Genomic DNA, 24,561 nt, shown 5'->3' with positions numbered 1-24,561 from the left:
TTTTAAAAAGGTCTATTAATTCTATGGGAATTTGATAATGGCTAATTGCTGGGGGATCAGAAGAGAGTAGCAGTCATAGTGAGGCTCCTGACTTCTCTGCTCTCAAAAGAGAGGCAGCCCTCTGCTGCCTCATTTGTAAGCTACTGTCCTCTTAGAAATCCTTGCTCAAGAATATTGACCGGTGTCCTTGGCATAAATTGGGAACTTGTTGATTGCTCTTGATTAATTGAACTGTGCTCCATGAACCAGTCACTATTACAGGAAAAAAGCACCAGGGAGATCATGGCTTATTGTAGGACCCAGTGCACCGTGAATTTTCATAGGAAAGCCCTTTACTCTTTCCCTCATTCTCACTTGCTTCTTGGTTCCTTTCCTTTCCTTTTTCCTTTCTCTGTTTCTGTCTCTTTCACCATGCCTTTGACTAGGTCTATTCATGTACTTTAAGCACCTGCCGAAGTATTTGCAGCATAGGACGTAAGTACCTATTTGCACTGTAACGCCAAAGGATCACATTTCAAAATTACAACTTTTCCTTTGAACAAGAAGGAAAAAAGGTTCCTGGTTGCTATGGTGAGAGGCGCTATATAAATGGCTATAAATAAATAAACAGCTGATTCTTGGACTTTGATTTGCAGTATTTTTGCTTTTCTAATGAGCTATAATTAAATATCAAAATGGGAGGAGGTGACATTTTACCAATTTTATTAAATACATTATTCTTATGCCTTCTGTTTTACAGTATATCTGCTGAGAACAATTAAATAGTAAGTTGTTTATTTTTCTCTCTGTAGAGAGTTGATGTTTTGAAAAATCATAGTCTAGTATTTATAGAAAAACTTTTAGATGCCAAAAGGCACTCTACTAAAAAGGTGGTGTCCATTTTAAGTTTAATCAGAACATACATTTTGAGATAAATGCTTTTTTTCTTACCTGTAAGAGAGTATTATGTGCTGTCGCAACATGGAAGTTCCAGTCAAGTGTCTGTAAATGTAATTATGTTCCTCTGCAGTATTTGAAACCCCACTGGTGCACAACAGCAAAACTAGAAAATGTCACTGACTTTTTCTTTTATCTTAAAATGACAAAGGCAGAGTAAAAAAATCAGATATTCCTTGTTGAAGTTTGAGGAGGAAGGGAGAATTTACTTTTTTGTAAGCCTTTTGTTCTCAGGTCCATGATGTAAAAGTAGCTTCCTCTCTGCGCTGAAGGTGATAATTGTAAAATGGATTGGATGGAGACAATAAACTGCTGCTTCAGAAGTCAGCGAGTAGCCATCAGCCATTGCTAAAAAAGCCCTTTTCATTAGTAATCTCTGGGACCCAGTCCACTCGCAGTTTGTGAAGCACAACTGCAGCCCAGTTCCCCACCAGTGCACTGGAGTATTCCCCCTCGCAGGTGTTTCTCACTCAGGAAATACGTGGACTTTGTTTAATAGCAAAGGGGAGTTCATAGTGGAAGGAAAATAGGTATTTATAATATACAGAAATACTGCTTTGTTAAAGGCTCAGTCTAGTTTCTTGGTGGAAACTGATTTTGCGACAGTGGCCTGAAGAGAGATTTCTTCAGTCCTAAGCTGTGAAGTGCAGCTTGTGCACTGGCAGGGAGTAGATCTGCTTTCTACCACGGTCACAGCTTTGTATTCAAAGAAGCTCTCAGATTTCCAAAGAACTTTGAAGCACTATCCTGTCCTGTTAAAGGTTTGGTAAAATAACACCACGTTATTTACTGTCTTCATTCCCTTTGAGCATGCAGATTCATATCTACTTGCTTTATCAATTTAGAATATATTTGACTAAATGCCTTTTACTTCAGAGCATGTGTAATTGGGAGGACAAGGATACACGGTATTTTTTTCCAGTTACACACAGTTACTTTTCAGAGTAAAACATGTACTTCTGCACACAGCTATTGATGGTAGGGGCAGAACAGGAGCAAGGAATGGTGTCCCTGAAGGTCTCGCTTGAGCAGTGACAGCCTGCACAGGTTTGATTTATATTTCATAGGCCTGTCACTTTTGTCCCAGCAGAGCTGCTACTGTGGCCAGGCTGGTGACGCTCACCTGAAGAACAGTGACAGCTTCAGTGTTTTTCTGGCAGTGAATTAACCTCAGAGCTGCCTCTGAACCTGGTGCTTTGTGGCATGGGTCTGTGCTGACCTCCCAGAGCGTAGCACAGAGTCCTGACCCTGACCCTGCCTCAGCACTGTGTTTTGTGTGGGCTTGAGGCCAGAATCAGGAGCGGGTTGTGCTCTCCACCTGCTGGAAGGTGGTTTGAGCTTCACGTGTATCAAAGACAGTTTTACCTGCATTGAGGTTAGGCCTGGAGAGTCAGTGTTTGACCTGCAGGTCTCGGCTGCCTTCACAGGATTGTGTGGATGACAGCATACAAGGCAATCCAAGGTTTCTCACAAAAGGGCCATTGCAAAGGCTGATGAGGTGTGTAGGCAGGCTGAACCCAAACAGAATCTGTGCTGCCTACAAGAGCAACAGGGAGATAGGAAGGGTGGCAAACAGGGAGTCTTGAAAGTGCTCCGAGTTTGCAGCTACTCCCAGGGCTAACTGCTTGGGATTGGTGTACCTGGAGACCATGTTGATGCTGGAGCAGGACCAGGCTTCAGAGTCATTGAGAGAGTTTTCTCAATTAGAAAGCACCATTATTACTAACACATACTGCCTTTTAATGGAGTGGCATCTCTATTAGAAGGCTTTTCTTAGAGTAGGAGGATGAAATACATATATTGATATTAATGACAGGACGAGCTGGTGAGGACAAGAGGTAGCTATTGTGTGTCTCCTTTTCCAGCATGGACAGGACAAAGGATGAAACAGTGCATATAGCAGGTTTTTTTTCCCTTCTTCAGAAGTTCTGCTTTTCTACATTGTTGTTTTGGGGTTTTTTTTCTTTCAAAAATTTTTTTTTTTAATGGATGGATATGATCCAGGACCATCTGGTGGAATTTGCTGTTGTCACATCTAGGTTTTCTGATGTATTGCCTGTCAAGTTATATTGTATGTTCAGATGAGTTTCTCATATGATGTGCTGACAACTACTGACAGCCCTGAGATGGGAAGTTGGAAGCTTGGGGGAAAGAAGAGAGGGACAGAGTTAGCTTTAAAAATGTAACCTTGACTGCTCTTGATTGGTGGGATTTAATTTCTGGTACCTATGGTTGACTTTTTTAGTAGAGAAAGGTAAATGAGTGAACTTTAATTACAGTACCTTAGATCGACTTGGTTTAAACTTGGAAGGTTTGTAGTCCACTGCTAGTCTTGTCAATTTTTTTTTTTTTTTCTCTTTGACACTGAGTCCTTCACTTAATCTTTCTCTGTCCTTAACTCTCTGTAGACACTCTCACACTTATTTAAGTTGCAGCCTTTCCTTCCTCCTTTACTCCTCAATCCTTCCCCAGTCTCTCCTTAGAAAGGAGATCTCAAAACGTTTTTGTTTTTATTAGGGTACCACCAGGTATCCTATTAATTGTAGTATCCCAGTATCCTAATCCTGAATCCTAATACCCTAATAATTCTGTAATGAACTAAGATTTTTGGCAAATTAGTATTAACCTTTGCAGACATATCACATATATGAAAGCAATAAGCAACTCTGAAATAACTATAGTAATTCTTTTCTTGCTGGTTTAATACTCAAATAATTAACTAAAGCAGGGTTTTCTGATGTAAAGGTCCACAGTGCAATTGCATTTCTTCACACACTGACAAAGATAATGCTGTACTTCATAAACCAGAATCCAAACAAGCTATGAACAGTTCAGTTTTGTTCCTTGTTTTTTTCTGCCATAATTTGAAACCCTAAGTAGCAATTAGGCTGGTGACAAGATAAATTTCACAACTTATCATTCTTCATTTTTTAATTGGCCAGATTGGTAAAGAAGTGATTTGTGTTTGAACTTTAAAGGTTCTTAGTTTATATAGTACTGGTAGAAAGCGTAGTACAGGTACTTATGAATGGGTTGGAAGGAAGCCTGTTTGTAAACAGAGATGGGATTGCACTGCAAAGGCACGTCCAGGTGTGGTTCTGAACACAGACTCTCCCCTCTTCTCCATCTCAAAGCCATGGTGGTTATACTGGGCCTCCTGCACATTACATCCTGCCTAAATGTTGATGAAGTTGGAAGTCACCCTTGGAAAGGCAAAAAACTTTCTTCCGTGGAGGTTTGAAGCTGAAGATGACAGTCCCCAAGCTTATGGGACTCTTGCAGCTTGCTAAGGAAGAAGCTGGAAAGCATTTACTTGCCTCTACTTATTCCTGTGTCTCCTCAGTGCTACTTCCTGGCCTGGGGAATGCGAGTGCCCTTCTGTAGCTGTAGAGAGGCAACGTGTTAAGCTGACCAGGCCAGTAGAGCCTGAATACAGGAAAACGTAACCACTGTTTCATACTCTGATCTTCTGCAGTTCCATACTTTGTGACTATCAAATAAGGAGACTTGGAAATGATCCAGCTCCTGTGCTGTTGTAGGGAAGGGACTGGGGTATGCAAAGGTCAGTGTGAGGGTACAGCAGCTCTCCATGGTGATGGTGGGTTGTGTTGGATGGAGCACTGTTCTCATACTGATCAAGCATCAGCTCAGCTATTGTCAGAAGAAGTGGACTTTGGAGGAACCCCCACAGATGGAATATGGCCAAATTCTCTGCCTGTAACATGTCTGATAGCACTGCAGGGAGGTGAGGCTGGTCTTCAGTCCTTAAATGCATTAAATTAACTCTGGGCGAGCTTGCTGGGAAAAGGGTAATGAAGCGGGTCAGAAATGGGATGTGTGTGCTCAAGCACATGCAGTGGGCTTAATACTACAAGCAGCATTCCCCCAGGCATGTGGCTGGGGAGCAGCCAGGTCATGGAGCACACTGTGCTGTTTGTTAAACGTATCGCAGTCCATAGATGCAGCTGAAATCACTTGTTCAGGCATAAAAGATAAAGTCAGTTAGGAAGGAGAGCAATCGCATTGGGAGGAACTTGTGAGAGGAGCTGGATGCAGTCTAGCGTAATGCTGGCTGTGTAGGGCAAGTACTAGCCAGCACCCTCTCAGGGGTTGCCTGACTCGGTTGCAGCAAAAATTTCAGCTTCTGATAGTGGAGACTGACGAAGATCTTGAGCCATCTATTCTGTTGTTTCAGGTAGAGGTGGCTGCTGAATGGATCTGCAATGTGACTGACGTTGTGCGGTGCTTCATCTTTATTTCATGTGACGAGGAGGTGGGAGGGAGGAGATTATTTGAAGTGCCTGACTACAGACAGAACATAATTTATCAGTGTTCATTTGTCTGGAAGGATACACAGCCCATATATAATTTAGAAACGTGTTAAAAAATAGGGAGCTATTGTCTTTTAAAATCAGTGAGCACTCAAGTCTGTTGGTTTAAAATCTAGTTTCTGTGACACATAAATGCACTGCTGTGCATTTTGTGTTTATAGTGTGTGTACAGTATAAGCGTTACATCTAAAATGAACCAAGAAAGTGTGTATAAATAGTACTGATAAAACTAAGCCCTTCATAAACTCAGAGTAATGTGTATTTTCCCTATTTAGGCTGAAACACCTGGAACCGCACATGGATTTATCCTAGTCAGTTCTTCTGAGATCACATTTAATATAGAAGTTCTTTTCATATATGATCTGCAAATGGATTTTTTTGTTTTTCTATTGCAGTAAGTATCCTTTCCCCCACTTTTTTTCCATCTCCCTTTGAGTCTTTTTTGCCTTTTTCTGATTCAAGCCTGGTAATGATATGCTATAGCTAAATTATCAGAGGGGGAAAGGGATATTGGTGTCCTCCACCTTGCTGTTGAGAAATCTATATTTTTGTTTTCTGCAGCGTACTGAGACCAAGAGAAATGAACAGGGTGTTGCCATCCTTTATCACAGGCAGAATGATAAATTACATGTCCTGGAAAGTTTAAAGACATGTAAGAATGCAAATATTTGGCCTATAAGGATGTGTGGTTGGAAGTGCTGATCCAGCCAAGACTTAAGCACATGCTTGAATCTAAGCACAAGCATTGCTTCCATTGGATGTATCTACCTGGCACCATGCTATGTGGGGTAAGCAAAGCTCTTGCTATGAAAGGAGGATTGATTTGTTTTAGTGGCTGGAAGTAGGAAAAGGAAATGAGCCTTTTCCAGTCACCTGGAAGAGCAACCTGTGAGTAGTGGAGGTGTTGCTCTTCTGCATTACTGTCCTTGACTCTACAGTGTGAACTGATGTAGATGGAAACCCTAATGGTTTGGCATTTGCTACCTTACAGTGCATCTGTCCATTTCCCCTCTTCATTTTTCACACTCTGTCCATGTCTGCTAACCACGAGCAGAACACCTTGTCTGTCGTAGGTGGTACGGTAGTGCGGTGCTTCTGCCTAGAAGGGCTGAAGCATTCAAAGAGACTGAGGATGTTACAAGGGAGTGCATAACTTTTCCTCTCTTGCTAATAGGGAAATATGTAGAAATTTTCAATAATTTACAATTCAACCCCTTTCCCTCCTGCCCAGTGTAAAAGGCTTTGAACCAAAGCTCTGTACACTAGCTTGCTCTCCACCAGCCTGAGAAAGAAACCTCTTGGAAAAGTGTCTAAAGGAGGATTGGGATTTTTTCTGGCTGCTGATGGCAGTGTGCAGTAGGCAGAGTGGTCTAGATCTGCTCTTCATCTGGTTCTTATTCTGGTTGTCCTTTAGTGGAAGCACTCTTTTTGGCTCTGTTTTCTTTCCTCCACTTTAGCTCATTTTCATGCCATGTTTCTTGCTCCTTTGAATTTAATGGGATGTGTGCTTTCCGAGGAAGCAGTGTACGCTCCGGGTGCTGTCTGTGTGCTTCTGGTGGTGTGAAGTTGTCTACCCGCTTCCTGCTGGATTTGAGCTTGCATTCTAACTGGGAGGGGAGACATCATTTTTGTGTACAGATGGAAATGTTTTTCTTGGGGTTTTTGGTGCTGAATTAGATGTCATCCCTCTTGCATCCTTCAGGCCCTAAAAGGGAGATAGGGGCTGAGTTTTCCTGATGTGCTAATTTTATAGCATTGTTCGTTTTCACTGAATTACCTCCAACTGGTCCCAGAGCATTGCAGCTGGCACTGCAGTTCTCACATCCATCTCCTGTGTTTTAAGTGATTTTATTTACTTCATACAGTGCAATGAGGTCTCAGGCTCATAATTGAAAATTCCTTGGTGCTTTACTGATAAACACAGATCAAAAAGATAATCTCCAAGTCTGGTCTTTTTTTCTCTGGAGCAGTCTTTGAAGGTTACACATTCTTCTGCTGTACATCCTTTGTCCAAGCGTGTCTTCTTTTTGTTCTCTATTCCCTTCCTACTTGTTTCTTTTCTTCCTTCCCTTTATTTCAGTTCTATGTCTTCTATATTCTTTTAGTTTGCTTTGTTTATATTTGAGAAGAGACACACCTGAGTTTAAGTATAGTTGGCTATTTGGACTTAACTTAGACGTTTTCCTTAGAAATGCTTTGTAAGCGAAGGCTCAATAATTTTCCCCTTAAAGATTTTTTCACTGACGGCTGAAAAGTTTCACTAACTTTTCCCATCTTGCCTGCAGCTTCCATTGCCATTTGACTGTCTTGTGCACCAAAGCTTGCTTTGCCATACCTATGAGAGGCTGTGCTGCACAATTCTTACAACTGAACCAACTGACATTTCCCTTTTCCATTGTAAAATATTTCACCTTTTCCTTTCAAAACACACATTCAAGTGTCTTCCTCTCTCCTGGCCTTTGACTCTGCCTTATAAAACTGAAACAGAGATCTAGTAATTACTGACAGCTGGACTCTGCACAGTTGCATCCAGATGCCCCTTCATCAGCTGCTAGATGTTCTGAAGACCACACATGTGTAAAAAGGGGTCAAGGGCCATTTTGATGTTAAACAAGGATTGCCTGGTTCTTGTGTGGAGATGGCATATATGGAGATGGGGATTAAAAATGAGAGGAATAAGAGTTTATTTGATAACAGAAAGGTTTTTTGTATTTGTGAAAAATTGTTTTTTGTACCATCCAGCTTACTTGCCAAAGTTCAATGGAGAAAATGTAATTCTCAATAAAAATGGTTTCATTTTTTGATTGCAAAGATTTCTTTGTATATAGTGTTAATTTCCTTTCCATCTTTTTACTGGTTTACCTTAACAATTTGATTACATGTATATTTTTTCTCTTGAGAGACAGTGGGTGTGATTAAACTCTGTTTTAAACTGTTATCGTGTAATTAGCAGGAAAAGATGTCTCAAGTCTGATCTGCCTGCTGCTTTATTGCTCAAGGAGCAAAGAGGAGCTGAATTCTGGGATTTGGGTCCTTGCTTGGAAGTCCTTGTTGTGTAAATTTGGCATAGGCTACTTCTGTTTCAGAGAACCATCTCTTTCTTCAGCTTAGAGCTGTGTAGATACTAGGACCATGCTTGCATGAAGCCAAGGAAATGAGTTTCCTAGTTGTGTTCTGTGTACCTCTTGTATGAAGTGGGCTTGCATACAGATCTTTATTACTCACCTATTTATGCTCTCTGATACAGTAATCGGTAGACCATATAGTTTTTAAAAGATTCCTTTATGAAGACTTTTGGCTAGCACTGAAAAATAAGCTTTGCTCCCCCTTCTCGGAGCTTCCAGTCTTCAAAACCAGCCTGTTTGGGTTGTTTCTGCTACATTCTTCTCAAAGCCATGCTGTGAGTTTTCCATTGCTTTTGGAAAATTTCACCCATTATGTTTTAGGGCCCACTTTTGCATACTATTCTCTGAGTAACACTTATTCTTGACAGTTTGGTTCCCTTCAGTTGTGTACTAGTGTGAATGTGTTTTGTTTGAAGAGTGGTACACAACTGAGAGTTTAGCCCCTGATTTCTTTAAGATCAGAAACCCATGTATAGTTTTAAGCTGTATGTGAGTTTTGGATCACTGGTGACCAATGAAACATCTAAGTACAGTCTGTGTAAAATACCCTGGCAATTGCAAATGCCTTGAAGGATTTTGAAACCATGTGGGTCTGTCTCTTCTTTTGTACCAGAAAAAAAGCCCTACTTAGTTTGGGTGTAGGGGCTGCGCTCCCTCTTCTGAAGAGTAATGCTTTGTATCATCAGTGATTCCCTGGATGTGATGGGGTTTTGCATTTGCTTCTGGCAAGCATACAGTCAAATGTAGTTACTAGATGACCATGGTCCATTGCATGGGGCAGTCACTGATGAGCCTCTGATGCACTGGAAATGAGTAAGCTGTGAATTGCTTTGTGTCTTAGTTTGCTGTTGGTTTCCCCTCTCCCAGCTGGCCACTTGTAATGTAAATTGGGTGGGATGTTTTTGGTTTGTGAATTGAAATCCCTTTGCACTGGGAAGACTAGTTTACAGTGTTTGGTCCCCGGGCAGATGAGCCTTTCACCCATACACGTGTGTGTTACGGATGCACGACTAACCAAATCCAACAAGTGTTAAAGCTCAGATTTATTCTTTAGCAAAAGTAAGTTAGAAGTCCGGTAACATTTTATAAAACCACAGGCTCAATGATGTAAAGGGAATTAATACTACACGGCCGACTTAAGAATCTCGAAGATTTAAAGTGACGGCTCAAAACGTGCATATCACTCCCCTAAAAGCTGAGGGCTCTCTCCCCCAAGGAGTTACCTCGGGCGGTGCCCCAGCCCGAGGGGGAGTCCCCGACTGCAGACCCGCTGCTGCTCCAAGGAGGACTGATTCCAACGTGTCCTCCAGCGGGACCCCGTTTGTACCCCTGTCGAATCTGGCCTGTGGTCATTTAATGCTACTGGCCAGGAGGGTCACCTCGGTGTACCTGGCGCGTCTCGATTGGCCAGTTCAAATTTCAACCTGCAGCCTCCAGGGTTTCCTTCCCCTTCTCCCTTCCTGGAAAAGTTTTGTTTCCTGCTGGCAGGATGGGGGGGGCGGGATGTGCTGCCACAGTGTGGACAAAAAGCCCACTTCAGAAAGGTGTGTGACACCAGTTTCATGACCTCTTTTTTTTGCACTGACTTATTATATCACAAGCCCAGTTGCGTGACCCAAACCAGACTCAGGCTTTTCCTGCTGTTGTGAATTTATTCCAATTTTTATTTCAATATTTTCCCATTTATCTTTCACAATAGATGGGAGGAGTGGAGGGAGGGAGGGAAGAGGTGGAAAATAAAAAGGTGCACAAGGATTAATTTGCTGTGTAATTTCCTCTTTTAGAAGGAGGGAGATACACACCTGGGAAAATAGGTTATCAGACCTCTAAGCACATAGATGAAATATTGTCCTTTCTAATAGACGCCCTGGTGTCGTGCTGAGGTAGTCACTTACTCAGCACTAAAACTATATGACCAGATTCATGTTGAGGAGACATGAGGTGGTTTCCTGTGCGTGTGCATTTTTACTGCCTTTAGCTAAGTTAGGGCCTTTGGTGCTTATCACTTTTTAATGATTTGTTCTTACCCCTGCTCCTTGCTTCTGGCTGTTTGTTCTTTACTACTTAGGTTATTACTCATGTTCATGCAGAGACCTGAGCGTTAATAGAAAATGAAGATTGGAGTTGCTCTTCCCTTCCCTTGTCCTGTAAGGTTATCTGGGACAGCTTCATGCACGTTCATATATGGCTTTGCAGCTTCTTGGCTTCTGACTGTGTTACAGTTGTGTCAAAGGTATAAAACTAAAGCTGGGAAGCTAGCAGCTTATTGAAATTAATTTAAATTTATAAAGCCACTGATTAATCATCTTTTAATGCAGGTGTAAACTTAAGAGCAATAGATAGTCTATATACTAATTGTAAACTTGTATATGAATTTTGTAGTAGTCATACATATGTATTATATACCTACATATATATATTTAGCACAGAGGTCACAAAGTCAAGTCATTATACAAAAAGTTCTCTAGTCCTTGCTGAATTTATGTGCATGTCTTTGTCCCATTGGAACACAGGGCTCTTAGGTACATGCTTGTCTTTAAGCGTTGAATATATTCAAGCAAATTAAAGAAGAGGGTTTTTATTTTAGTATATTTTAGTTTTTATTTTAGTATACTTCATCACCTTGATGGTAAAGAAATGCTGGTTATTTTGTGTAACCTTAAGTCACTTAGCAAGATGGCTGTTTTCTAGTCAGTCCTCAGCCTCCAACTTGGGTGCTTTCTCCTTTCAGATACTTGCTGCATTAATACAGGTGCAGATTTGAGTCTTCATAGTTGCAAGAGGAGGTTTTTGTGGCTCCCTTTGCCTTGGAAGAAGCGATGGCTACCTCAGCAGACTGTTTCTATCGGCCTCCAGGACAGATAAGCACATCATTCTGCCATGGAGGGGGTGGAGTTGGATGAGCCAAGGCAGGAAGGTTCTGCCTGGGGTGATGTATGTCCTCCATCTCTGACCCCTCCAGACTTGGAATGGGTCTCGCTGCCTATGGCTGATATATATGTATATTTTAGTCTTTTCTCCAAGGTCACAAGAACCTTTCTCTTTGATGATGATGGGTGTGTCAGCACATATGTTTTTACATCTCATCTTGGGAATTCTTTGCAAGTGAGAGGGTTCAGACCTGCTCCAACCCTCCCTGTGCTTGGGTAATGTTGCAGGGTTTTCATAATGGCTAGGTGGCCTCAGTGGGGAATGGCTGCATCAGCAGCAATGCTAGCAGAAGTCTAGAGGTAGAGAAGCACATCTTGATGTAGGATGCTGCCTGCAGTGCCCTTGATGTCTTGAAATACTGCGTAAAGTAGCTGAAAGACCACTCTTTTCTTGTCCTTGCAATTATCTGCACATGGATCCAGAGCTGTATATAATGAATGGGGGCAGATGTTTTTAAGTGGAGTTGTTTTAAACAGCAGTTGGTTTATCAGTCTGATGTTGCTCTTCTCTCAGTGACAGTCAGGTTACACTTCAGTTATTTGAAGAGATTCTCGTTGCCAAATACTTGACTCAGCATTTGACTCCACAGAGGCAGCAGGTCTTGCCAGTGGGAAGGAAGGAAACAGAAATGAGCTGCTGTGCTAGGGTTGGGTAAGGAATCTTCCATCATCTAAGGGCCACCAGTGAATAGCAGCTATGTCGGTAGGTTTGCAGATGTTTCTCTCCCAACAGATGCTTTCTGCTTTTTGTCTGAAACTTTCACCTTCTTGTGTGTATTAAATGTCCTATCAGCTATTTATGGGAGTGTTGTAACCTCCACAGAGGTGGGATGAGAGGGCTGTAGAGAAATGATGCATTGATTTATTGGTGGGATTTATGGGGCAAAAATTAACCACCTTATTTTTTATTACTGTTCAAATAAATATAACAGCAAGTCTTATACAAAAAAACCCCACCCTCAAATCAGGCTTGAACCTCTTCTTCTTGCTGCTGTGCCCTTGATAAATATGCCTAGATTCAGTAGTCCTTCCATGAATTTTCAAGCTGCCAAAGGCATGAAGAAGTTCTTCCTAGCTATTGAACTGTAAATTGTTGCATATGACACCTGGAGGAGTTGGAATGGTTTTGTACAAGTAACTCAGTGTATTCATCACACTTTCCCTATTGCGTGCAGTGGTTCATGTTGAAGCTGAGAAAGATGATTCATATTGCTTTCTTCTCTTCCCACTGTCAGTAGCAGCGGTAGCCCTCAGAGCAACATTCGAAACAGTAAATGCCTGGCCCACAGCCATGTGTTACTACTGCTCTGCTGGGCCCTCTGATGATACTGTAATCAGATGAGAGACAAGGTAAGAATTGTTCTTTTCCGCAGGGAAAATCAGACTAGGGTATTTAAGTACTAATCGAAAAACAATTTTAAAGAAGTGTTTAAATTGGCCAGCAGATATTTTTCAGTCCTATGGCTTATGCTGTCAGGAAACACCCTTTTTTTTTTTTTTTTTTTTTTTGCTCCAGTATAAGTTATATTAGATGATTTGAGAGACTTTACGCTCTGTTCTGAATTTTCATGTGAATATTAGCACCCCTGGGATATGCTGCCAACCCAGAACACGGATGTTTTGTGCTCCCTTAGCATCAGTCTAAGTGGTTGCACTAGAGGGGTAGTATCCAGTAACTGTGCTCCTATCAGTTGTTAATATTACACTACTATCATATGAATAGGGTTGGGTTATATGCTGGCTGTACCCTTTAAAATGCGAGGCTGTGGTGTACAGGTGTGGCTGAAGGGGGCATTGGAGGTCAAACAATCTGTTTGCAATTTTGGGACTCAAAATGGCAGTAAACCTTTTTATTTCCCCTGATTTGATTTAGATTCTCCTTCACCTTGGCTCTGAACTACATTCCTGTCATGCTGCTGTGCTAGGTACCTCCAGGCATTTGTCAGAGACTGGCTAATTGAAGCACACGCTCCAGCTTGGATCGAAACCGCTGTTTCGATCAAGATTGTAGATGCTGCTGTTGCTTCCTTGTGGAGTTCTTTTCATGAAGTACTAGGACTTTGGTTTGTAGGTTTTGGTTCTTGTCATGGTTTAACCCCAGCCAGCAGCTAAGCACCACGCAGCCACTCACTCACTCCTCCCCCCCTGCCCTCGGTGGGATGGGGAGGAGAATTGGAAACAAGTAAAAATCGTGGATTGAGATAAGAACAGCTTAATAACTGAAATAAAAAATAAAGTATAATAATAGTAATAATTGTAATGAAAAGGAAGTTAATAAAAAGAGTGAAATATAACCCAAGAAAGACAAGTGATGCACAATGCAATTGTTCACCACCTGCTGACTGATGCTCAGCCAGTCCATGAGCAGCGATCTGCCCCTCCTGGGCAACTCCCCCCAGTTTATATACTGAACATGATGTCATATGATATGGAATACTCCTTTGGCCAGTTTGGGTCAGCTGTCCTGGCTGCATCCCCTCCCAACTTCTTGTGCCACTCCAGCCTTCTTGCTGGCTGGGCATGAGAAGCTGAAAAATTCTTGACGTAGTATAAACGCTACTTGGCAACAACTAAAAACATCAGTGTGCTATCACATTATTCTCATACTAAATCCAAACCACAACACTATACCAGCTACTAGGAAGAAAAGTAACTCTATCCCAGCTGAAACCAGGACAGTGCTTCAGGGTTTTTAGGAAAGCACGAAGTCTCTGAACATACCAGAAAGTGGAAGCTTAGGGCAAAGGCAGCTGCAGGGAACAGTCCTGCTGTAATTCTGCTTGTGAACTGAGATGTTCTCATCAGTTCTGGAACTGCAGCCCACTTGCAAATGGGTGCATAATCCAATAAAGGCAGTGAATGCTTGGACATCTTAAGCCCTGTCCTTTGGATACTTCCACACACTTGTTAGCTGTTCACCCCTAGAGATCTGTCAAAGTGCCTGACAGTTCTGTTGTTTAGCCTAAAATGCAAGTTTGTATTTCTGTTATTTCTCTTCTTTTACATACCTTGGTGCCTCTGTGATTTTCACATTCAAGGATGTTTTTCCTTTCAACAGCCATGTCTTGCTGTGGTATTAGCATCTTAATTTCCTAAGATATCTGTGAGACTTACTGGTTGTGACTACCCTGTTTGTCTCAACAGACAGGAAAAAGGGGGTCTCTTCTTTTTCCTCCACCCTTCTCAGGATAAGTCCATGCTGACAGGGCCTCCAACTTCAGGCTAAGTTGTGGCTGCAGGGGATCTCTCAGGCGTGCAGGAGGCCACATGGCCCTCTGCATGGTAAGTGTGGATGGGGGTAGAAGATGGGAGGAAGGTGTGCTGGGAGCAGAGCATGTCAGGCTTATGGCTGCTCCACCAGCAGTTCTTTCAGAGCAACAGTGACAGAGCTGATAACTTAATCCTCCCTGTCCTTTATCATGTTTAAACTGTCTTCTGTGATCTTGGAGGCTCTGGCTCCTGCCTTCAGCCCTGGAGCCCATGGGGTTGCGAATACAACCTTGGGGTACACAAGAGGGTTTGATTGTTGGTGGGTTATTCACAGAAAGCTGCTACCATTGTTGTGGCTGCTGGTGTGGTGTGTCCTACCCAGATCCCTTTGACAGCTTCAATCTTTTCATCTGTAAAATGGGAGATGTGTTTCTTCAGGTGATAAAGGCCTAATATTAAGTGTCGTCTGAGAGAGAGCAGACAATCTTACTGCCACGTAGGCAAAAATAGTTAACAAGTAGTGGGCTGTGGGAAGCACCATGGTGAGGCCATGAGCAATACCCGGGGGTCTTGCAGGCAATGTTTTACCCTTGGTTTCTCATGTCAGTCTAGGTGAACATCATTTACTTACCAAGCTGCTCTTATGAGCATGAATTATCTCTGCTTCCTTTACAGGCACATTGGCACTAATTACATTTGCAGGTACACAGTTGGCATAGCTGTAGGAGAGGGAATTGGTTTATCTGTGTCACCCTGCTGACCTGTCATTGCTTATGACAAAATGGGAACCTGAAAGAGCACAAGTGACACCTAACTTGAGTCAGAACAGCTACCAAAGCCATCTCCTGCCTTGGGAACTAGCAGGTGACTCTCCAGTACCATTCGTCTGAACACACATTGCATACAGCTGCAGGAGCAGGCCATTATGTCCCTGCAGTGATCCTAGGGTAGGATCCATCCTAATGGGGATGGGGGGATTGTTAGAGTGAATATTTTAGCATTTGAGAAATAGTGTGCTTTTCCATAACAAGTATATATTTTATATGTATAAAATATGCACTTATCTGTGGAGAAGAATAAATAGCTATGAATTTGTCAGGTTGATGTAGAGACATGTAACCTAAGTGTGTGTGTGTGTAAAATGTGTTTTATCATACTTACACCTTTGTAAACCTAATATTTGTGTAAAACTTGCATCCTGCATCTCTTAAGCCTGGGAGTATGTCATGCTTGAAGCAGTTGAGCAAAGTGGGATTTGGCCATTGAGATACTCTTCAAAAAATACCTTTTCCCCTGTCAAAGTATATTCTTGCTTAGGAATTTTCAATATTTGACTGAAGTCCTGGTCCTTTTGACATCAGTTTTAATGTTAGCTTCTGCAGAATCAAAATGCCATCATCTTTGTGTGGAGGCCCGATCTTGATGTCCAGAAACCTAATGCTTCCTTTGTCTCCTTGTGTATTTATCAATACAAGGACTCTTTTTTGTCAGTTCAGGTATGAAATTTTTTTGTGCTCTCAAGCTGAGATGCACTTTTGGTTCAAAAGCACTGCAGGAAGAACAATTTGTTGTAGACCGTACTTCTGGGACTATAAATAATAAATGCTGTAACTCAGAATGATGCAGGCACCCCTGCAACATATACATGCAAGGCAAAGATTCAGTAAATAATGATTTACCTGCTCTTTGTCAGTCTTAAACCAAGAGGGATCTATTCAGACTTCTTTGCTAGCTTCATGAGTTTTGTTTGTGCTGTACTGCTTTTTAGAAGTTCTAAAAATGTTAATTGTTTTTCTTTGGTGGCGCTGTTTTTGGAGGCTGCAACTTTATGAGAGAGATTAAATATTTATCAAACTCTTAGTTCTGAGTGAAGACAACCTGTTCAAACCTCACCAACTTGCAGTAGGCTGGTGGTGCTGACTGTTTGAGAAGAGCTTGGGACTGCCACTTTCAGTTCTTTGTGGTGCAGTAGTAATAGACAGTGATTATTTCAGAGTTGCTGGATTTATTTATTATGTTTTTTTTCTCCCCTTAATGATGTAGTTTTGTTCAGTTACTTTGTGGTGTGGCAGATTGACAATAGGGCCCTCTTCAGGAGTGGGATTAAACTACCCAACTTCATGTGATGTGATAAATTTTACCTGTGAAATCTATGCATATACCTCATTCCAGGAGTAGATAAGAAGCTTACTCATAAATACAAGACCAGTCTGTAAACATTGTACTTTCTTCTCCATTAAAGTCAAAGCTTGACTAAGATAAGGAACTCTCTGGGTTATCAGAGGTCCCACTGATAAAGTCCCTAACCAGAACTGAAGCTCTGTGGAGTCAGTGGAAAGGCTGTCCATTAGCATCAGTGGAAGCTAGGTCATGCAGTGGAGCTTTCCGAAGCACAGAAAACACAAAGTCAAGATGTGTTTTCTCAAGTGAAGTCAGCTACAAATCTAACTCCACACCTTATCTTTCAAAATTTAGAGGAAAAACATCTGACTTGTTCCACACAAGACAGCACCTTTGCGTTCAGAGGGGCCAGAGGGCAGTGAGATGAGCTAAAAAGAGAAGGGTGACTCTGGATATCCTTAGTCCCGACTGGACAGGCTGGGGACACTGGGTGGGCCTGCCAAGGAGGGGATCTCTTTTATTTGCTCTTTTTTTTTCTTATTTCCCCCAAGCAGCTGTGACCGACCAGTGTCCCTTTGCGATCCTCTCAGGATGGGCATAGGCTCATGCTGTAGTTCAAAGTCCACCTTGAATTGGTGGGAAGAGGTGGCACAGGCCTGGAAAGGAGGGTACTGGAGGTAGATGTCACCTTGTCCTGTCAATCCTAGTGCTTTTTAATGTTTCCAAGTGGGCCAGAACCATTTTGCTTGTTCTGTACCAAGAAGGCAGAGGTGTAAAAGCAGCACTCCAGAGCAGGAGAGAGAAAATGTCTGTTTTACTTCTGTGATGCCCTAGTTCAGTAGATACAACAGTTGTATTTATTCATCATGTTGGCAGGCTTATTTTTGAAGGTCTAGTGTTGTCAAGAACCTTTTGTCGATTTTGCAGAATGTTATTTGGGTTTATTCTTTGTTTCTTTCAGCTTATTTTTCTTCTGTATTTGGCTTTTAACTGGCAGTCAGAAACCCAAGGCTATAAATTCCATGGTATTACTGTGTTTCTAAGCATGTGTGATGCTGAATGACACCCACATTTCTCAGCTCTGATGGTGGCTGTATTGAGGCTGGGGGTCTTGTGTCCTGCACAGAACAAGTTGTGATATTCCTGGGGCTGCTTTGTGCCTCCCAGTTTCACCAGATCTCTGCCTCAGGACTACCCTGTTTTCGTCTTATATCGGAGAAAGCACTGCCTCTGCTGCATCAGGCAGGAGAAGCTGGATGAGGGACATGCTTGTTCTGAGGCAGTCAATCTATGGGCTGGGAGGGAGGAGGAGAAGATACCCAAGTCATTGATTGCAGGTTGTCCGCATGAAGTGGCCTCCCCTAGGGGGGAGTCCTGACTTCAGTAAGGTCAGGGTACTTGGTGAATGAGGGACCTGTCACCTGTAATAACTTGAAACACTGGTGGACCCTTGCCCCAAAAGTTGTAGGGTATTGCAGTACTTGGTATTGTGCTCTATTGCTACTGTGGTTCAAAACGTATCACCCCTCACTGCCCTGCAAATCCTTCAGCCTGTCAATTGCCACAGATTAATTTGGCAGGGCTGCTTTGCCTTCTCGCATGGAAACAGAAGGTTTCTAGGGGCTGGGGTCACACAGTAAGCAGGGGTTGTTCACGGACAGAGTGACTGCAGACTTGGTCAACAGTAACCAGCCCAGGCAGCATGACTCCATAGTGCAGTGAACCACCACAGATGCTGTAAATCCATTTATCCCCTCCCTCAGATGACTTCCAGCATGATTTGGGGAAGGTAAGAAGCTGGAGACACCAGTTTGTGATGCATATTTAGAGAGAGAGTTTAGGTAACATGCTAACCCTCATAGCTGCCAGACTCTCCTAGATGAGAGTTTTGAATACCCCGTATCTTACCTAATTGCATTTTTTAATGCAGAGCCATTTGAACTTTTTCATTTTGGCAGTAAGGGTAATTTCTGCCATGAGCAAAAACCTAGGGATTCTTTTCTCTGTTTCCTTATATAAAATGGTTGCTCTTCATTGTTATAAACGCTCGTGACAAATTGGAGGAGCCAATTTGTATTGGATAAAAAAAAATCAAATTTATTAGCAAGTGATAAGAGAGCAAAACAGCGCTGGGCGGCCGGGGAGGCAATGCTCTACCACAGGCCAGCAACTTTATGTTACCGTTACATTCCTTATATACATTTCATGTACCCCTTTCTTGTAAGTCTCCGCCTTGTCCTGCTTCTTCTTTCTTCACTCGTGCAGGTCTGTTACTATGCAGATTTGGTAAATTTTCTCAAGGATGAGTATCCTTTGATGTAGAATGTCTTTTGATGTGGAGAAATACAGTCTTGGTAAATTGCAGCTGTTGTCCTTCCTCTCCTTATCTAGTAAGTTATAGCTGTTGTTCTTTTCCCCCCTTATCTAGTAAGTTATAGCCATTGCCCTCTTCCCGTGACCTTTACACATCACTTAAGCAAGCTTTGTTATTTATACAAGACATATGTTAACTCTCAATATGTCTCTTCCCCCTTCTCGATTTCATGAACAAAGTTAACCCGTTTATTACAATCCCCCCTTTTCTATTATATCCTGATTTTGTTCATTAAATCGATCCAATGCTTCTTTTGCCCACCCGAGAATGGGAGTAATTCCTCCATCTCCGATCTGTTCATATTGCTTTCGTAGCAGCATTAAATGTGCAGCTTCTAAGCGCCCTTTAACAACAGCGATCAACTTATTAAAAATGCATGGCCCAAAAGTCAAAAATAAGATCAACAAAATAAGAGGTCCTGTAATAGTTGACAATAGGGTGGTTAACCAGGGTGAATAATTAAACATGGGCTCATACTAGTTCTGTTGTACTTCCCAGTCTTTTTTCCGTTTTTCTAACCCCTCCCGTAGCTTGGCCATTGTATCTCTAACTGCTCCAGTATGGTCAACATATACACAACACTCGTCCCGTAGGGCTGCACATAACCCCCCCTGCTGCATGAACATTAAGTCCAAGCCCCGTCTGTTTTGCAATATTACTTCTGATAAAGACCTAACAGACTGTTCTAGGGCTGTCATGGCCTCTTCTATCCTAGCCAAATCCTCGTCGACCGCTACCCTTAGGGATTGAAATTTTTGATTTTGTTTGTACGAGGGAGGTTATTCCTGTACCAGCTCCAGCAGCTCCGACTGCTATGAGGGTTGCTACCGTGAGGGCTGTAAAGGGCTCACGTTTCTGTATGTGATGGGCCTGAGTAGTTTGATAGTCATAAATGAAACTTTTGGGATGGTAAATAAGCCTAGGTATCACAGCTACTTGTATACAATATTCAGTTATCCAATTAAAGACCTTTAGGGATATACAAGGTGTAACCCCAGTTTGGGAGCAAATCCACTTAGTATTATCCGCAGGAATTAACCACTCAGCTGTTATTTCTCCTGATTTGCGAGTTGTGTTACGCAGGTGTCGTTTGTCCTTTGGGACATTTCCGATACACTTTCCTTTTCCCGATACTTGGGACATTGTTATCCCTTGCTTACATCCAGATTCTTTATTCCACATGCACTGAGCTGGATTTGTTCCGTTGGACTTTTTAAATCTACTGTCCACCCCAATAGCTTCATAAAAGGGCGGTCGAATGTCGTAACACAACCAACAATGCTCAGTTATATTAGGGTGGGTGGCATTCAGTACCTGATAACTGGCTTGGAGCATATCCCACAATGGGTTGATTCTTGTTGATACGCCCGAGATATTGTTTTCAGCGATGTCTATGTTAGGGAGGATAGTAGCAGTCTGTACAATACTGTTACTATCATCTTCCTCTGCTACAACCGAATTTGGTCCTACACCAGAGGATTCATTTGGCACCAGCTCTTTCCTTATCATAATTATTCCCCCTGAATCTGCGCCTGGTTTCCAAAGTCTGACTCCCCATGTTCTCCTGGTTAACCAAGCAGGATCTTTCGGGTTGGTTACATTAATATAAATATATGGGCAATTTCCACTCCATGGTCCTGTTTGGCTTCCATCCCAACCATGTGAAGCAGGTGTACATCCATGAGGCCCCCATCCTATGGATGGGAATTTATCTGGACCTCCCCCAGGAATCTAATCAGAAGCTATAGTTTCACAACCCCAATAAGCACAATAGTAAGAGTCGGGATGGTTGCAATACCCCTTTCCAGGGTTAGAACTGGGACAAAAGTAAAAGCCTAAGTTATGTAGACATGGGTTCCTGGGTACGATTTGACATAAGGATTGATTAAAGCTTGGGGCCCCGGCAGCAATTACTTGCTGTAGTATCTTTTGATTTTCTCACCTATAGAGCATCCATTTGTAAGGTTGGTGGGGGTTCCCTTTGCCTTGGGTTGTCCCTATTAGCATTAGTAACAGTCCTATCATCTAAGTGCTTAATCTCAAGTTTGAGAAAAGTGGTGTCCCTTTACCCTTGCGACAGGTATTCCGAGGGTGCTGATAATCATTTTGATTTTTGTCTTCATCCCTGGTGAGAGATGGGAGACTTTGGGGAAGCTCTGAGGACGTTTCGTTTGGGAGTAATAAGTCAAGAGGCTCCATGAGCCTTCTCTGGAGGTAGTTCATCAACCTTAATCCCCACAGCAGTACGTCTCTGCCCTCTTCTCTGCCTACTCTGTTGCTTAGAGCAGCGAGGTGTACCATCTTCTCGGCAGCAGTCGTATTCTTCAGGGGAACCTCCTTTATATTTACTTTGCTTTGACTTATATGCGTCCCAGTTTGTATCCTTCACTTCCCAAGCTCCCCACCCCACTCTGACCACTGTTCGTCTGCGGGATACTTGCACTATTTCAGCCTTCGTTGGGCATAACTCATTTACATAAAGACAACACCTCTCAGGGTTTATGCCTTTAGCAAAAATATCCCACCATTCTTTGGAGTCTTTTATAATTTTCCCAGTTGATACTCCCACACGTAATGCTTGCTCAATTAATTCCTGTTCGTAATTATAACATTCGTGGCAAATGTCACTAGGGGAATACCCATAGGAGCAATGTGTCCACCACTTTTCTCTACAAAGTTTACACCTGTAACATACAAAGATAACATATACAGTGAGGATTTTTACAAAAGACAGTCTCACTCCTCCACTTTTCTTCGGAACTTGATTTTCAAGCTGTCAGGGTCTCTGGTCGCCTCCCAATGAGAACTCCGAATTGGTCCTTTGATCCTGTTTGTATGAGTCCATCCTCGTTCTGCAGTTCGGACAGCAGTTTCTGTGGTAAGTAAAACAAGAAAGGGCCCCTCCCACCTAGGAGTTAGAGAGGATTCTTTCCAGGCTCTGATTAATACCATATCACCTGGCTTCACTGAATGTATGGATATATCTAAGGGTGGCCTCTGTACCACCATTCCCTTCTTTCGCAATCACTCTCTCCTTTTCATTATCTGAACAATATAAGGGTTAATACTATCTTCATCTAAAGTAGGATAATTGGCTGGGCATTCCATATCGTAGGGCATGCCATATAACATTTCAAATGAGGAAATTCCAGTATCCGCTCGGGGCTGAGTCCAAATATTTAATAAAGCAATTGGCAAACATTTTACCCATGACATTTTGGTTTCTATCATTAACTTAGTTAATTGTTTCTTTATTTCTCCATTCATTCGTTCTACTTTCCCGGAGCTTTGGGGATGCCACAGGGTGTGGAACTCCCACTTAGTTCCAAAGGGGGCTAGAGCTTCTTTTACTACTTTGGAAACGAAATGTGGGCCTCTATCTGAATCAATAGTTTCAATATTTCCATATTGCGGTATGATATGCTCTAAAAGTATTTTTACCACTGTATTGGCAGTTGTCCTAGCAGTAGGGAACGCCTCGACATAATGAGTGAGGTGGTCTACCACTACAAGTAAGTGTTTATATCGCCCTACTTTAGGGAGATCAGTAAAATCAATCTGTATTTTGGCGAATGGTCGGTGTGCCAATTCCCGCCCCCCTTGTACTTTTTCTCTAAGATGCTGCTTATTGATCCTCTGGCACGTTAGGCACCCTTGTACGATTCCCTTGGCTACATTATAAACCCCAATACACATGTATTTTATTGTGAATTGATCAACCAACGCTTGGACACCCCAATGAGTCTTTGAGTGCATACCTCTCATTATTTTCCATGTTAGTGCTTTTGGTAACACCTGTCTCCCATCGGGTAGTTCCCAATTACCCTCCTTTTCCACTACTCCCATTTCCTTCAATTTATCCATTTCTGGTTTACTAAACTGTGGGCTTAGGATTCTTGCCGGCGTTTCACCTGCCGGCGGGGCGGTGGTCACAGCAAGTAGTGCTGCCGCCTTGGCCTCTTGATCAGCAAGATTACTCCCTCGAATTTCAGGGGTTGTTCCTCTTTGGTGTCCCTTAACATGTACCACAGCTATTCGCTTGGGCCCTCTTACTGCTTGTAGAATTTTGACAATCAGTTCCTCATGAACCAAACCCTTTCCTTGAGAATTAATAAGTCCTTGTTCCTCCCAAATTTTCCCAAAACTATGTACCACTCCATACGCATATTTTGAATCCGTGTACACGGTTCCTTCTTTATCCTTTAAAAGTTCCAATGCCCTAAGTACTGCGTATAACTCACATGCCTGCACCGACCAACTAGGACTGAGGGGTCCGGATTCCTTTACTTCTAGGCTCCCTCCGTCCACAATTGCATATCCTGACTTCCTTTTCCCTGCTATTACTCGAGATGACCCATCAGCGAATAGCTTTTCTCCCTCCCCCAATTCTACCTCTTCTAGATCTGGCCTAATTTTTGTTTGTTCTTCAATGGTCTGAAGGCAATTATGTGTTAACTCTTCTTCAGGACCCCCATACAAAAATTGCGCCGGATTTTGCAAGTTCGTTGTTCCGATCTCCAATTTAGACGAATGGATTAGGATCCCCTCATATTTTAAAAGCCTAGCATCGGTGATCCATTTTTCAGCTTTTTGTTGGAGAACCCCTCGAATATTATGAGGGGAGAACACCCTTAATTCACTTCCAAACATTACCTTATTCACTTCTTCCACTATCAGGGCTACAGCAACAACTGCCTGTAAACAGGTGGGCCACCCTCTACTGGCGGGGTCTAATAATTTGGAAAGGTACCCTACGGCTTTCTTTTTTCCTGCCCACTCCTGGGTCAGAACCCCGTATGCCGTCCCCTCCTCAGTGGCCACAAATAAATAAAAGGGTCTCCTCACATCAGGCAGACTCAAGACAGGGGCGTTAACTAGATCGGCCTTGAGACCCTCTAATCTTTCTTCATCCTCTTGAGTCCACTTAAGCAATCCATCCATAGTTAACTTTTGATACAAAAATCGCACTTTCGCACTAAAGTTCTTGATCCACTGCCTGCAATACCCAAATAGCCCCAACAATTGTCTAATCTGTCGTTTACTCTTCGGGGCTTTCAGTGATAAAATCCCATTTACTCGTTCAGGGTCTAACTTCTTAGTCCCCTTGCTTATCCAGTGTCCTAAATATTTTACCTCCTCTTCCACAAACTGTAGTTTTGACCATGATATCTTGAGGCCTTGAAGGCTCAAGAAATTTAACAACCGTATGCTTTCTTTTCTGACTGTCTCTTGATTCTCTCCTGCCAACAATAAGTCATCCACATACTGTATTAGCACGACCCCATCTTGCAACCGGTATTCCCGTAGAATCCGTTCTAGGGCTTGTCCAAATAAGTTTGGGGATTCCGTGAACCCTTGGGGAAGTACAGTCCACCTTAACTGCTGTTTCCTATGAGTGTCTGGGTCTTCCCACTCAAAGGCAAAATAATCTCTACGTTCCTCCTTAAGAGGGCATGACCAGAATGCATCTTTAAGATTTATTACACTATGCCATTGGTTTTCGGGCCCCAATTGACTCAACAGGGTGTGTGGGT

At 42.5% G+C, this 24,561-nt stretch overlaps 1 protein-coding gene across 6 annotated transcripts in view; it reads left to right on the top strand.

The window, feature by feature from the left end:
- POMGNT2 (protein O-linked mannose N-acetylglucosaminyltransferase 2 (beta 1,4-)) overlaps positions 1–24,561 on the top strand; it is a 43,228-nt gene that overhangs the window by 3,681 nt on the left and 14,986 nt on the right. Inside the window, exons 1-2 of one of the 6 annotated variants that reach the window (XM_030009707.2) lie at positions 11,914–12,025; positions 12,558–12,672. The exons of 4 other annotated variants lie outside the window; for them this stretch is intronic. The gene's annotated coding sequence lies outside the window, so the exon portion shown is untranslated. Of the gene's footprint in view, positions 1–5,542; positions 5,662–11,913; positions 12,026–12,557; positions 12,673–24,561 lie in introns of those variants that run through there. One more of the 6 variants, XM_041122571.1, reaches the window with a different exon arrangement.

The sequence above is a fragment of the Aquila chrysaetos genome, chromosome 3 (genome assembly GCF_900496995.4).
Source record: "Aquila chrysaetos chrysaetos chromosome 3, bAquChr1.4, whole genome shotgun sequence".
NCBI lineage: Eukaryota > Metazoa > Chordata > Aves > Accipitriformes > Accipitridae > Aquila > Aquila chrysaetos.
Note: the sequence above shows the minus strand (reverse complement) of the source record. Positions and strands in the feature narration are given on the sequence as shown.